We start from the raw sequence: 15,323 nt of genomic DNA on the forward strand, positions 1-15,323 counted from the left end.
AAAAAATTAATAAAAAAATAATAATAAAGGATCTAAATAAAAAAAAAATAGTACAACTATGCCAACACATGCATTTAAATGATCTCACCCTTTCAAACTCAGACAAGCAAGGTGATTTTTATATTCAAGTGACTACTTGTGGTGGTTTGAATGAAAAATGTCTCAGACATTTGAATACTTGCTGTCTGTGGAGGTTTAGGATGTGTGGCCTTGCTGGAAGAAGTATGTCAGTAGAGGTGGGCTTTCAGATAAAAGCCAGTGCCATTTCCATTTCTTTTTCTCTTCTTTGTGTTCAATGTTCGAGATATGAGCTCTTCTCCTGCCATCCCTGCACTACTCTGCCATCATGGAATCTGATTCCTCGGGAACTGCAAGCCAAAATAGACTCTTCTTCAGTTGCGTTTTGGTCATGATGTTTTATCAAAACAACAGAAAAGTACCTAATATGCTATTCTTAGTCAGGTAAAGATTGTCAAAATGGAAATTAACTGTATGGATTTCAGGAATCCCTTGCCTAGCAAATATTAGCACCTCACTTAGGATATTTTGCCTAACTTTCTCTAAGAACTAAGCAGTAAGGTGTTTACTGTATCTTGTCTGTGAATGGTGAGCAAACTGTTGCTTTTTCTTTTCTTTTCTTTTTTTTTTTGGTGACATTATGTGCCAGTCCTACAACTGGGCCTTCCAAGCATCCAAGTGTGGACAACTTTCCCTATCCCAATGACCATCATCAGCATCTAAATACACATACGTGAGAGAGCCAGGTGGAATACAGCAGATTCCCTAGAAACAAATGAAGAGAATGGTTTGAATGACAGCTGTTTATCTAGGAAGAGGCCACAGAGAATTGCTAAATACAGTGTTTGCTATCAAGCAGAATGTCACTGTGGCAAGCTATGCTTAAATTGTACTGGGCACTTCAAATCAGTCTAAACAACACAAGTACCAACCTGGCAGACCAAGAAAGTGAGTTATTGATATGCCAATTCCCATCAGTCCTTTGTTAAACGTACTTCTCAAAGGATTGTCCCAATTGCTATTGCTATCTGTGTTGTAAATTTGTGCTTGAGAACCAGAGAATGACCTCAGACACAGGTATTGGCAATTGTAACTAGTCAGTTGCCTGGATTACACCGAAACAATTAGGGTGAAAAGCTCACAGCTTTTTCCAGTATCGTTTACCTTACTGGTATCTGGATTCAAACAGAATTCCAGTTGCAAAGTATATGTACAAAACTTCTAGAGTGTGTGAAAGAGGATAAAGTGGTAGGGATACATCTCAAAATCATTTAATTAAAACATGAAAGAGAAGAGAAATATAGCTTAAATGTTGTTTTGAATGATGAAGGTCTCCTATACTCTCTGGTATTTGAATGCATGGTTTTCAGTTGGAGGCCCTATTTGGGGAGACTTAGAAAGTGTTGACTTGCTGGAGAAAGTATGTCACTGGGGTCAGGTTTTGAGAGTTTAAAGGCTTGTGTCATTTCAAGTTTGCTGTCCCACCTTCCTATTTATGGTTTCAAAGTGAGTCCATAGCTCTCAGCTTCCTGATCCAGCCATCATGTCTGATGCCTACTATCCTGACCATTAGACACCCTCAGCAACTGTAAGCCAAAAATAAATTCTTTCCTCTATAAGAGAAATGTAAACAACTAAGACATCTTATGACCTATAACAAGTCTCACATGTGCAGTCAAAGAAAAAAAATTATTGTGGTATTTTTGGTAATTGGACAAAATGAAAGAGAAAGAAAGAAAGAAAGAAACAAAGAAAGAAACAAAGAAAGAAAGAAAGAAAGAACCACAACAACCATATGTCATTTAAAGTAAAATGTAAAAAAGAAAGTGTTGAATTATGGCTCCAGAACATCACATATATAATGTTTAAAGCATGCAAAGTAACACTGTATATCATTTATAGTTTCTTATGCCTTCTGTGAAATGAGGCAGCCATAATAATGATAAACCCAATATTATTAAGGCAGTTAACTCTCAAGAACATGTGAAGCAGATGAGATGATCTGAGAGGGATGATCTGAGAGGACACAGGAGTCTTGACCTGTATTAAGGCTATTTTGTTTTTAATTATGTAGAATAGCCCTCACTAGCCACTGATGGCCTGCCTTGCTTGATGGTCACCTCCCCCACCTCCTTCCCCTGCAGAAATGCTTCAACTACCCACAGTCCTTCTCCAGATGAGATCAGTGCCCCTTCACTGGCTCCTCATCTAACTTGTGCCTATGCAAAATATGTAAAATTTGGTGCAGATGCTCAAGCCTTAATGCTTCAAGATCTTTTAGCTGACACTGTGGCTGTTAACAATGGAGCCAAAGGGAAGAACAGTGACTACTGAATAGAGTTGGGGAAGTCCCAAAGTAACAAAAGATGTTGTCACTGTTGCAAAGTCGATTGATTTAAAGGATATATACAAAAATATGAGAACTAAAGTTGTTCAAGATGTTGTCAATAACAAAAATGAAGAGGCCAGGATGGCACTACCACTGCTACTGTTCTGGCACGTTCTATTGCCAAGGAGGGCTTTGAGAAGATCACCAAAGGGGCTATTTTAGTGGAAATCTGGAGAAGTGTGATGTTGGCTCTTGATTCTGTAATTGCTGAGCTTAAAAAAAAATCTAAATCTGTGACAACCCCTGAAGAAATTGCTTACATTGCTACAATTTCTGCAACGGGAGACAAATACATTGAATGCATTATTTCTGATGCAATGAAAAGGGTTTGAAGAAAGGATGTCATCACAGTGAAGGGTGGAAAAACCTTGAATGATGATTTAAAAATTATTGAAGGCATGAAGTTTGGCAGAAGATACATTCATTTCCTCGTATTTTATTAACACATCAAAAGGTCAAAAATGTGAATTCCAAGATGCCTACGTTCTGTTGCATGAAAAGAAGTTTTCTAGTGTCCAGTCCATTGTACCTGCTCTTGAAATTGCCGGTGCTCTTCAGAAGACCTTGGTCATAATTGCTGAAGATGTAGATGGAGAAGCTCTAAGCACACTGGTTTTGAACAGGCTGGTCTTCAGGTTGTATCAGTCAGAGTTCTATTGTTTGAAGACAGTAAGAAGAACCAGCTTAAAGATATGGCTGTTGCTACTGGTGGTGCAGTAATTGGAGAAGAGGGATTGAATCTAAATCTGGAACATGTTCAAACTCATGACTTAGGAAAAATTGGAAAGTTCATTGTCACTAAAGATGATGCCATGCTTTTGAAAGAAAAAGATGACAAAGCTCAAATTGAAAAATGTATTCAACTGAACAGCTATATATTACAACTAGTGGATATGAAAAGGAAAAGCTGAACGAGTGCCTTGCTAAAGTTTCAGATGGAGTATCTATGCTGAACGTTGGAGGTACAAGTGATGCTGAAGTGAATGAGAAGAAACACAGAGTCACTAAGCCTCTCAATGCTGTTGAAGAAGACATTGTTCTAGGAGGGGGCTGTGCTCTGCTTCAGTGCATCACAGCCTTGGATTCATTAAAGCCTGCTAATGAAGGCCAGAGAATAGATACAGATATTATCAAAAGACACTGAACATTCCTGAAATAACTATTGCTAGGAATGCCGGCATTGAAATATCTTTGATAGTTGAGAGGATATTGCAGAGTTCCTCAGAGGTTGGTTATGATGCTATGCTTATAGATTTTGTGAACATGGTAGAAAAGGGAATCATTGATCCAACAAAGGATTCTTTACTGGATGCTGCTTGCTGGGGTGACATCCTTGCTAAGTACACCAGAAGCTGTAGGGACAGAAATTCCTAAAGAAAAGAAGGACCCTGGAATGGGAGTAATGGGTGGAATGGGAGGGGATATGGGAGATGGCATGTTCTAATTCCTAGAATAGTATTTTGCCCTTATCAATGAACTATGACAGGAAGCTCAAGGCAGTTTTCTCACCTATAACTTTAGAGAAGTCACCTGAAGAAAATGACTGAAGAGAAGGCTGGCTGATATATAAAGGATTACTGCTGCCATTGTTCATGCCTAAGATTATTTATTTTGTATTTTTTAATAAAGACAGTGTACATTCCTGATACTGGGTGCAAGAGCCATATACCAGTGTCCTGCTTTCAACTTAAATCACTGAGGCATTTCTACTGTTCTGTTACAGTCAGTACTGTAGTGCTGTGTCACCACATGAGAAGCTCAGAAGCAGCCTTTCCATGGAGAGTCAGAATAATTGTGTACAAAAGAGAGAAGTATTCAATTATGCAACAACCTTTGTGTAATAAAATTTTGTTTAAAGTTTAAAAAATACCTGGAATATAATTATAGTAAAAGTTTAAGGTTTTTTTTTTTTGTGTGTGTGGGGGGGGGGTATGAAAGTTTTTTAAAAAAGTTTTTCTGTACATTTTTGTCTGTCTGAAATATTTTCTCCTCTTCTTTCATACTCTTCTTGGGACAGAAATTTACTGTAGCCCTGGATGGCCTGGAACTCAAAGAAGAGGCTCAGGCTCACCTCTCACAGATGTCTGTCTCTTGTCTGAAACATTTCATATTAAAAATTAAATGAAAAAAAAGGCAAAGGATTAAATTTTTATTGTATCCTCTGTGGTTTTCCCATGTTTTAGAAACAAAATTATTCAAATTAGTGGTAGGAGTTGTTTTTTTAACTTTTGAAATACACTTTCTGTTTGAATTTTGAGCTTTCTAATTTACACTGTGAATTCTCCTGTTTTAATATTTGTGTTCTTAAATTGTGTGTACTATGTAACCGTAAACACTTAAAATCTAATTACTTCTTTTTCATTCTTTCTCAGATTTGGGGGACAGGGTATTTCATTCAAAAGATGTCTGATATTATTATCTGGGGGTGTGTTTTCAGTGAAAACTATTGTTCAGTAACACTAATCATAAAACATGAGCCCAGCCAAAAGAAAGACAAAGAACTGATACTTTTGAAGGCTGATTTTTTTTTTTTTGAAGATTAAGATTTTTTTTTTTTTTTTTGTGCACTGAATGCATCTGTGACATTCCAAATTTCTAGGTGAAAAACAATAAAACAAAAATCAGATCAAGATTCATTATTAGTTACCTGATAAGGTCAAGGGGCAGATCTCATGGCTGATAACTCATCATTGGCTTTTCCAATTTCTTAAAATAACCTGGCTTCCAGATTTCTCTCCAGCCTTTTAAGTGAGAACAGCCTTAGGCAAAAAAGAAAAGAAAGCAAAGTTTGTCATTGGCCTGCCCTCTTCAGTATCTCATTGTAAGGAAGCTGACAAACACTTTTAAAAATAAATGTTCACACAAAAAAAAAAAATGTTCACTTGGTTTGGATTAAAATTCAAAACTTACAGAAAAGACTGTTGTGGTGAGTGTCCCTCACATTTCTTCTCCAAGCACTCATATCTTTAACTTAGTGGCAGCCAACATTGACAGATGTTTTATGTACCATTCCAAAACTATGATAGAACTATGCACACAAATGTATGAAAAAATATACCTTTATAAAAAGCAGAGAATAATATGCACACACTTCTGCACCTTATGTTTTTCATTGAATGTATGTCTTAGATATTGCATCAGATCAGTATACTAAAACTTTCTCATTTGCAAAAGTTATGCATAATATTCTATTGTATGGATGTATTGTAAGTTATTTAAATAGTTTCCTCTTAAAAGGCATAGACATTATTTCAAATATTTGGCTATTACAAGTAATGCTGTAATAGTATTCACATGTGCTGGTGTTTATAAAATAAATTCCCAAAAGTAGAAGTGCTAGGTCAAAAGGTACATGTATTTGTAGCTATGACAAATATGGCTAGATTGTCCTCCATAAAAATGATACTAGTGCATACTCTCACTGGAAGCATATGGAAGTACTTATTTTCCCTGATTCTCATCAGTAGTCCCTTATCAAACTTATGTTTTTATTTGCTGAGTTCATACATGAAAAGTGCTTTCTTAATGAGCATTTATTACATTACTTTAATTCAGTAAAGTTGTTTTTGACATGGGAAATCTGTTTTCTAGGGTACCAGAAGTCCTGTTGGTATAGCACCCTGATTCTGGATAAATTATGACATACTTTTCAATTCAATACTCAGTCCCCAATGAGGGGAAGGAAAATGATAAATACACAATGATGATGATGATGATAGAAATAACAAGGATGCTCACACTAGGGACACAGGCAGGAAACTACCAAAAGTGGTCTTGGCATGTGTTCTACTACTTTGTCAGGAAAGGATGGATGGGGATGGAAAGATGATAGCAAAATTGGGGCGTGTGGATAAGTAAGGATGCTGGCCCTCAAACTCCTATATTGATCCAGGCCTTTAGGAAGAGATTCTGTGTGAAAAAAAATAAAAGTAGTAATAATAAGATATATATATATATATATATATATGTATGTATCCCTTGTTACTCTGGCGTTACAGACCTCTTAGTACTTAGAAACTGATGTTCATGTTTATTTTGGTCCTGAATGTAGAGAAATTAAGTACAAGTAGCTCAGATCAGTATGTTGTACATTTGGTCAAAAGCTGAATTGGGAATGGCGGTATACTTTTGTACTGAGGCAGAAGACTCCCAAGTTTGAGGCCAGCCTTGGCCACATAGTGAGGCACTATCTTGAGAAAACAAACAAACAAACAAACAAACAAATAAATAAAGGATTGACCTAAGCCTTTCAAAAACAGGAACTCGCCTTGAACATTTCTAAACACTTATGGAAGCAAGAAAACATGCATCAGCAAGACAGTAAAATTAACAAAGAGTATTTAATGGCAATAAACCTATCAAAAGTTAAAAACATGGATTGCTGCAGCCATGAATCATCTGAAGGAATGGGCGGGCATGGGAGTGTTAGCAGGCCTTCTGGTGTTGGTCTCCTTGGTTTGCCTGTGGTATATATGCAAGATTAGAGTCTCACAACAGTGTGATGCAGCCATGATCATTCAGGCCTTTACAGCCATTGAAGCAGGACATTCTCCCCAAGCATGGTTGGATACCATAAAAAGCTAAAATGATACGCTCAGGATGCGAGGCTAAGCACTGCACTCAGGGTCAGCCGCTTTGGACCCAGAGAAGAGCATGTCTGATTGCATGCGGGTTGATGCCCCAGGTCCCGCCTCTGAGAAAAAGGTATCGGACGGGTCTGATGCTCTTTGGGTGGATGACACCTAAATGAACATCTGTACAAAGTCCCAATTTATTTCTAATATCAGAGATCAGACCTCTACTCTTGCCTGATGCGTCTAAAACAAAAAGGGGGAACTGTAGAGAGCTGCGGAATGCTATGCCTTAAAGATGGAGCTGGTTTCCGCCTTCCACCTTCCCGATGGTGAGTGCTCTCTGTCACGAACAACTCCACATTTGGCTAAGGCCGAGGATCTGGCTTGCTTCCATGTATGTGGACCTATCTGCATTGCCCCCGTGGCACGCCTGGGTTGGCTACCCAGAGGCTATTTAAGCTGTGGGCTGGCTTTCCCCGGGGTCCGAGGATTGTTCAATGTTCCTGAATAAACTGCATTGAAAAAATAAAAAAAAAAAAAAATAAAAAAAAAAATGGAATGGCAAAGAGCAAGGAGCAGTAGGTAACTGAAAAAAATATCTGGGCATATTTGACAAACAGCAAAACTGATGATTTACAAGGGAAAAAAGACCCAGAAATTGAAAACTCTCTCAACCTATATATGTAAAAAAAAAAGTACAAAGAAGTTTGATGTGTGGTTATTTAATTTGCTGAATGTTATATGCATGTTTTCTTTTATATCACTGTATTTTACAAAAATAAAAATAAATTATATGCTTTAAACATAAGGTTGAGAGGACCAGGCCTGACCCCAATCCCAAAAGTCATCAGTCTCAGGAATTAGGCCATAGGTCACCAATTCCAGGAACAAGAACATAAAATCTCCTAAAAAAGGAATAGCCTGGGAATAAGCACAAAAGTGGGAAGATATCTTGCCTCAGGGTGGGGCATCTGTGGTAGGCAGCCTTATCTTATCTTCTGGCAGAACATTCTTGGCACAGGAATGCAGACCACTGACCACCTGTACACAAACCAGTCAGGAGATGACCCATGTAATTTCTCTGGTACTCACCAGTTTGAGCCTTTTGAACTAGTTTAGAGAGCTCCCAATCTCTAGTCAAGCCCTAGTTTGCCTTAGCCAATCATAAATGCACGCTTGGTTTTGACCTGGGCTAATCTCAATAAAGTTGATCTAACTGTCCCTGAAATCCCCCTAGTTTCCTGTAAAAAGACCTGTGTGCCTTTGCCTAGGGTCCCCATTCTGCTTGGATGGTGGCCCCGTGCATGAGGGTCTTCTGCAGAATAAACGCCTTTTGTTGCTTGCATGCTACTTGAGTACGGGGTAATCCTTTCAAAGTCTTATGGAACTTAACCAGGCTAGATATAAAGAGTAAGTGAAATACAGAATAAAGTAAGGAATAACAAACTGATGCAAAATATGAAAGAGTCAAGGAACGTGGAAGATAAAGCCTGGTACACATCTAATTGGAGTTCTTCAGGTTATAAACAAAGATAATTCCGGAGATAAAATGTTTTCAAATCTAACAGTTTGACCAGAATCCATGAAAATCACAAACTCTTGAATTAAAGTAAACAATGTATACTAAGAGTAATGAATACAAAGAAATCACACTTGACATAATAGTAAAACAGACTTTCTAGGACATTATCATATTCAAATGAACACAATCTAGATGATAAGCAGTATCTCTTAAATGTTGGCAACTGCTGCCAATTTATAATTCTAGAACAATGGTGAATGACAGAACCTTCAAAGGATTTATATTTTGGATGAAGGAAAACAAATTCAGAAAAGAAAAGTGAGATGTGCAAACAAATGGTGATCATATTAATTTATAAATATGCAAAAATATAAATGAAGTTCATCCTTTTTATTTTTTTAATTCTTTATTAATTACACTTTATTGACTTTGCATCCCCCCTGTGGTTCTCTCCCTCTTCCCGTCCCAATCCCTCCCTTCCTCCACCCTCTGCATGCATGCCCCTCCCCAAGTCCACTGATAGGGGAGGTCTTCTTTTTTTTTTTTCTTCTCCTCTTGCTTCCGGATTACTTTGGTTTATAGAGACAGTTTTCCCCAATACAATACTTAACTGTTTGATAACACAAGAGGATCTTATCTTGTAGAGTCTGGACTCATACATTCGCTTTTAGTGACAATGCATTAAAAGCCATGAGCCTGGAATATAGGCACACATTTAGGATAACACTGATGCCCAGATTTCTCTTGATACCTGACCTCCCACTATCTTCCAAAAATTGCCAGCGAGTACAAAAGACATCTTGGTTATGCACACCTTTTCTTATTTTAGAGGAACCCATGCAAGCTTTTTACTCCCGGAGAATACCACTCATCCACCACCCTGTGAAATTTTTGGCAATGTCAGGAGTCAAGTCTACATTCCCACTTCTGTAGGTCAGCTAAATATTTCACATTCTTTTTTTCCATAGCATTTCCACTTTGTGCTCTAAGTATTACAATTTATAAATCACATTTGTACACTGATTCTATCTCACTGGGTTGGGGAGGTCTTCTTTTCCTTCCTTCTGATCCTAATCAATTAGGTCTCATCAGGAGTGGCTGCAGTGTTTTCTTCTGTGGCCTGGTAATGCTGCTTCCCCCTCAGGGGGAGGTAATTAAAGAACAGGCCAATCAGTTCATGTCAGAGACAGTCCCTGTTCCTATTACAATGGAACCCACTTGGATACTGAACTGCCATGGGCTACATCTGTGCAGGGGTCTTAGGTTATCTCCACGCATGGTCCTTGGTTGGAGTATCAGTCTCAGAAGAGACCCCTGTACTCAAATTTCTTGGTTCTGTTGCTCTCCTTGTGGAGTTCCTGTCCTCTCCAGATCTTACTGTTTCCCACTTCTTTCATAAGATTCCCTACACTCTGCCCAAAGATTGCCCATAAGTCTCAGCATCTGCATTGATAGTCTGCAGGGCAGAGCCTTTCAGAGGTCCTCTGTGTCAGGCTCCTGACTTGTTCCCTCTTTTCTCCCAATTCTGATGTCCATCCTCTTTGCCTTTCTGGATAGGGATTGAGCATTTTAGCAAGAGTCCTCCCTCTTGATTAGTTTCTTTAGGTGTACAAATTTCAGTAGGTTTACCCTATATTATATGTCTATATGAGTGAATATATACCATGTGTGTCTTTCTGTTTCTAGGATAGCTTACTCAAGACGATCTTTTACAGATCCCACTATTTACCTGCAAATTTCATGATATCCTTGTTTTTTATTACTGAGTAATATTCCATTGTGTAGATGTACCACAATTTCTGTATCTATTCCTCCATGGAGGGGCATCTGGGCTGTTTCCAGCTTCTGGCTATTACAAATAAGACTAAAACACTTTAGAAAATAGAATGAAAAGAATATTTAGAGCTAATGAATTCTAAGATTTCTGAACTTCTTTTAAAAACAAGTTAGCATGTTAATCATATACCTTGTTAAATATTCAAGATAAGTTTTTAGAGTATTTACCTGTGAGCCAAGAGGAAAGAGAATATTATAAATCAAACAATCTAAAAGATATCAAATTTATTCTTTGCTATCATTCAGTAGAATTTTTCAGTGTCCTTTTAAAGATGTTACACATTTACCATGAAATTCATCTCTGTCTCTAATCCATCTGTCATCTATATATCTTGTTATAATTTTAATAATGTGCTAATTTGAATGAGAAAAGTTCTCATATGACTATATATTTGACTATTTATACTCTGGTTGGTAGAACTGTTTGAGAAGAATTTGGAAGCATGGCATTGTTGGAGGGGATATAACACAGGGGCAGGCTTTAAGGTTTTAAAGCCACCAGACATTCCCCAATAATCTCTCTTTCCTTATTGATCTGTTCCTGCCACCATGCCTTTTGCTACACTATCATCCACTGTAACCTTTAAGAAATGTAAGACCTATTAAATGTCTTCTTTTATAAGTTGCCTTGGCTGTGGTGTTTTATCACAGTACAGAAAAGTAACTAATAATACACACACACACATTATGAAATAAACTGTGTTCTTTTTTATAGTTTCTTGTAGGTATGGGGGAAGTTATTGAATTAGAAAGCATTGTACAGTAAAAATATTTTCCCATGGAAAATAATTGGTATAACATTATACTTCTATGTAGTAACATAATTTGAGAAATATACTTGTCAAGGCCCAAAAATTAAATAAATAATAATATATGGCCTAATTTAATTAAAAATATCTTGTAGTAAATCTATTATTTTATATTTTAAAGTACACTTAACAAACATAAATGAATGTGCCAATTATCAATTAATATGGTATTTATCTTCAAGATGGATTACTTTCTACAATTTTGTATTTTTATTTATCTGATTTTCACGTTATACTTTGCCAACTGTATTGACTACTTCATCCTTTTTCATTGATTTGAGCCAGCCCTTGAATTATGTATGAAATTTATTGATCTTTTATATTTACATATTCTGCCTCACTTCAAATACTGTGGTATTATACTGTATTTTAATGTAACTTCGGGCTAATTTTTTTTTTACTCTGTTTTATAAAGCAGCTTTCATTTTTTTTTGTTTAGTTTTCCACATCAGCTTTAGATTTTCTATTAAAATTTATTGGTGTTTTCATTAGGATAGTTTTTTTTCTTTTTTTCTTAACCCAGGACAACATCAATTACTTTAGGTCTCTGTTTAACAATTGTTCATTGTGCATTTACTATGTGTCCTAGTTTTTGAACACAAGGATAAAACGATGAACAAAACACAAAAATACTGCTGCTCAAGACATAAAATTTTAGGTGGGAAAGAAGCAATAAACTGGAAAAATGAAGCAAAAAACTGCAGTATCTTAGGTGATAAAAAAAAACTAAAGAGAAAATTGAAGTCAACACAAGTTAATAGGAGTATGGAGAAGACAGGGAATATGAGTAGAATTTTTAGAAAATTGTTCAGAGATAGTTTCAGTATGAAGGTGCTTTAAAGGAAAACATGACAAAGGCAAAAAGCCATGAATAGTATTTGGAAAGAGACCTTAGACAGAACAGTCAATTCATAAGTCTGTAGCCCTTGTAATCCCAGAGTGTTCAATGTACAAGGAAGCAGTGTGGCTAAATCAACACAAGCCAGGGTAGCAGAGATGACACTACAGCTCATGAGTGTTTAATAATTAGCTTTCAAAAACAATCCTTTTCTTGTTTCTACCATGTAAAGACTTCCTCCATGGCAGATTTCAAGCCACCAGTATTGTCCCCAAAAATGAATGGCAAAGGTTCACATAATTGACTTTTGTAAATTTGTATGAGTCAGCTCCCAACATCATGGATCTTTTTTTTTTTTTTAATTTGTTCCCCTAAGGTTGATGTGTTGAAATGTAATCCTTTTTCTGAGTTATTAACAGCGTGGAAATTTAACCTACTCATGGTGTTTAGCGTTAAGGCCTTTCTGTGTTGATGGAAATTAGATAAAGTCATTAGGGTGGAACACCCTCTGATTAAATCTTGGTGTTTCTTTAAGAAAAATAAGAGCAGGGCTAAAGAAATGGCTTGGTGATTAAGAGCACTGGTTGCTTTTCCAGAGGATCTGGACTCAGTTTCCAGCAACCACATACTGCCTCACAATTCTGTAATTCCAGTCTTAGGGGATCCATTGTTTGTTGACCTCTGCCCTCTTCTGTCCTCTGTGGTCACCAGGCATGCATGTGATGTACAAACATACATGCAGGCAAGACACCCATACTCGTAAAATTAAACAACAGTTTAAAAAGAACAAACTCAAACAGTTGTGCTCCTTGTCTCACCATGTGATGCCTCTACTCTCTTGGGGCTACGCAGGTTATGCTATTTAGAATAAAGTAGCTACCCTGAACCTCCATTCAGAGAGGAGAAAGGAAACAGATTCCTCAGTGAGTTTCACTCTCCTTGGCTAGATAGCAAGCAGTCTGCCTAGCTGCCTTTGATAGTAGAACAAAGGGGACAAGTTTCAGTTCCTCATGTACAAGGGCAATAGAGCCAAAGTCTTGGTCCTGGCCTTCAGTGGTGGCAGCAGCATAACCACAGTGGCATTTCCCTTCAAATCAGATGGATATGCAGCATGACTTTGGCGTTTCTCTTGAAAGTTGTGTCATGGATTGTCTTCCCCAGCTCCCCGAGTGATTCTACAACTTCAGTGTAGCTTTCAGTAAATCCCCTTCTTGCTTAAACTTGTCAGAGAAAAGACTCCATTGTTTGCCAGGCAGAACCTTGAATGATACAAAGATTCAAAAGATTCATATATAGTTTGATGGATATTTTTTAAGTGTATCTTTTTCTACTATCTTCCCTACTAATATTTTGGTAGTTATTTGGAAAGAAAGATGATTCAATCTGCCTGAGAGAGATTCTGTTTTAATTTCACATTCTCAACGTAATTATTAGGTTTCTCACACTACAGATATTACTTGTCTCTCTCCTATTTTCTTTCCCTTCCCCTCCCCTCCTTTCCTCTTCCCTTCCCTTTCCTCCTCTTCCTTTTCCTTCCCTCCTGTCCTCTTCCCTTCCCTCCCCTCCCCTGTTCTTTCCTTCCCTTCCCTTTTCTTCCCTGTCCATGGTGTATATTGAGGTTTGAATATAAGATGTCCCCTATAGGCTCATCCATTTGAATATTTGCTCTCCAGCTAGGCAGAGCTGGATCACAATACTGTGGAACTTATGGGATGTGGTGTCTCACTGGAAGGGGTGGATCACTGAAGGTGGGTCTTGAGGCTTTATAGTTGGGTTCAGCTTCTTCTCTGCTGTCTAACTACTAACTATGGACACTGTGCACTACGTTTCCCCCAACAGTAAACCGAAGCAAACCCTTCTTCTCTCAGGCTTCTCTTAAATTTTTATAATTTTTTATATATCTTTAAAATTTCTCTTTATTGTTTTCAGCTATATTGACATAGCCATGAGCAAAGCAACTAAAAGTGTTATCAATACTCAGAGCATATCTCATTAACAATGACATTCACCTTTGGAAAAAAAATGGCTTTCTTTGGTCTTTGCACCTGATCTTCCTGTATATTGATATGGAAGCCTCTGTTGTTTGCTTGACTCCATGAGGACGTCAATAGTGTCAATACCCTTGAATAATGTGTGAAGATCAGTGCTGAAATGTGAGAAGCTATCCAGTGGTTTAGTTTATATGATATAATGCTACTCATAATCAGCATAATCCAAACATAAAAAGATCGGGTACTTAATGACTGACTCAAAGAGAAGGTCCTTTACCCTCTAAAGTTAGATGCTCAACTCACTTCTTTGATCATTACACCATACAATACATTAAGTACTTGATTGTCCTGTCTTAGTGTGAATGTGAGAGATTGTGCAGATGTAGATGATGCAGTGATGCAGAGGCAGCAGGTCTTGGATGGAGCCTTGCATAGTTTTAGTGAGCTCCAGGTGGTGATTACTGCTGCTGTTCCACAGACTGCACTTTAAGTCACATGGCTACAGAAATGGTGCTTTATTAATTATGATGCCGTTTTTTCTCTCTCTTTTTTTATTTTTTTTTAGAACAAAGGAACCATCTTTACCATAGTTGACCTCAAGGCACACTGGAATCAAGTGAAAATTCCAAATGACACTTTTCATGTAGACTTAAATACTTAGCTTGTGTATTTCTTTTTGTAGGTGGACATGTTCTCTAAACAGTTAAATATTACAAATGATGTGTCAGACTTAAATGACCAACTATGATTATTTAAGTTAAACTTCTGTGATCCTGGAGATTGAGTAACCCAAAATTTATGGAACATTTCGCCAAGACAAGGTGTTAGAAATGAGTCTGTTGAACTGAAGTAAAAATTATCCTTCACAGTCCCTTGTCACATTAAGGGAAGTACATTGAATGTAATTAATTATGTGGAATTGGGACCTAACTTATTTCATGGGACTTTTATAAATTTTGATAATACTCTGAGGTTAATTTTTTGAGACTGTGCCTCTTGAAACCTAGGCTGGCCTTGAACTCACTTTATATTTGAGGATAATTTTGGATTTCTCATCCTCTGGCCTACAACTCCTGGATGCTGAAGTTACAGGCAGTTACCACTAGACCAGGTTTATGCAGGTGCTATGGATTGAACTCAGGGACTTATGCATTCTACCACTGAGCTACATCTTTAGTCTCATCAGGGGTCCATTAGTTAAAGAGTTCACAATCATGTGCTATTACAGAAGATAAAAACAGGGTGTTTTGCAATATTTAAAAGTTGAATCAGTCCTCGGCATAGTCAAAAGAACTAGAGAATTATCTTTGCAACTCCTTTAGAATTTTTAAGCAAGAGTGAACTTT

General features: G+C 37.3%; 1 pseudogene; it reads left to right on the forward strand.

Annotated features, from left to right (window-relative positions):
* Window positions 1-2,164: 2,164 nt before the first annotated feature.
* LOC110543946 (60 kDa heat shock protein, mitochondrial-like) lies at window positions 2,165-3,851 on the forward strand (annotated as a pseudogene).
* The last annotated feature ends 11,472 nt before the right edge of the window (window positions 3,852-15,323 follow it).

This window comes from Meriones unguiculatus, chromosome X (genome assembly GCF_030254825.1).
Source record: "Meriones unguiculatus strain TT.TT164.6M chromosome X, Bangor_MerUng_6.1, whole genome shotgun sequence".
Classification (NCBI taxonomy): domain Eukaryota; kingdom Metazoa; phylum Chordata; class Mammalia; order Rodentia; family Muridae; genus Meriones; species Meriones unguiculatus.